This window comes from Oryzias melastigma, linkage group LG9 (assembly GCF_002922805.2).
Source record: "Oryzias melastigma strain HK-1 linkage group LG9, ASM292280v2, whole genome shotgun sequence".
Lineage (NCBI taxonomy): Eukaryota > Metazoa > Chordata > Actinopteri > Beloniformes > Adrianichthyidae > Oryzias > Oryzias melastigma.
In genome coordinates, this window is record NC_050520.1 from 23,786,758 (window position 1) to 23,787,757 (window position 1,000).

The 1,000-nt window shown below is 40.5% G+C and overlaps 1 pseudogene; it reads right to left on the minus strand.

Annotated features, from left to right (window-relative positions):
• Window positions 1–356: 356 nt before the first annotated feature.
• LOC112148062 overlaps window positions 357–1,000 on the minus strand; it is a 19,030-nt pseudogene continuing 18,386 nt past the window's right edge.

Here is a 1,000-nt window from a genome sequence, read left to right on the forward strand (position 1 = left end):
AAATGGCTGCTGAATATTCGCTATTATTTTTGTATTCAGTGAATCATAAAAGAGCCAAAAAATTGTGCTTAAGACACATACACGTTGAGAATAAGGTCTAAACACTTGTATGTCAAAACTTACCACCTGGTGGCACAAAAGAGCCAGTATTGATAGTATATATATAGATTGCTTTGATGTATGTACTTACTAAGTTTCATACCAATATTTATTAAAATCTTCTAGATATACTGATTTAAAATTGTATATATAATCAAACATACTAACAAATGTTACAAAATCTTAAACCAAAGATCTCCTTGGCAAGCTTAACAAACTACATGTTGACATCTGCAATTATTTATGAAATACAAGGCTCATCCAAAGTTAGCAACTGCTATGACTAAATCTAGAGCCATACTCCTTTAAACGACACACTCCAAATTAAGGTCTGGCTTCTCCAAAATCTCATAATCACTTCTGTCCACACAGTAGTTACCAACTCCACCATGATGCTGCTTCCTCAGACAATGCTGGGTTGGTACCACAGTAAGCTAGACCTCGTGGACGGCTGTGGAAACTATAGATGCCAATTTGGACAGTGTCTAGGTCAGATTTAGGGGTCGGCCATGTCTCTGTCACAGCAATGCAGTTAAGCTGCAGCTGCTGTGTGCAGTGGGCCAGATAAGAGACATGTCTGGGTAGTCCCTGAACATTCAGCAGAAAAACATTGAAAGAAGACGGATCACATCTTCTTCTTATATCAGTCAGGAGGGGGCGCATCTTTTCCAGAGCAGCCTTCGCATGTTTATTACAATAAATAGCCTTTTCCTTAAAATCACGAATAATTAACCCCTGAATCGTCTGAACCCGACTAACAGCGATGTAAACCTTACCAGCAGAAAATATCTTCTTAAACTACACTACCGCCTCATCAGCAGTCAGGCCTTGAACTTTGTGGACGGTACACGCCCACACCAGTTTAAGTGGGAACTTTCGCCTCAACCCCCCCCCCCCCCCC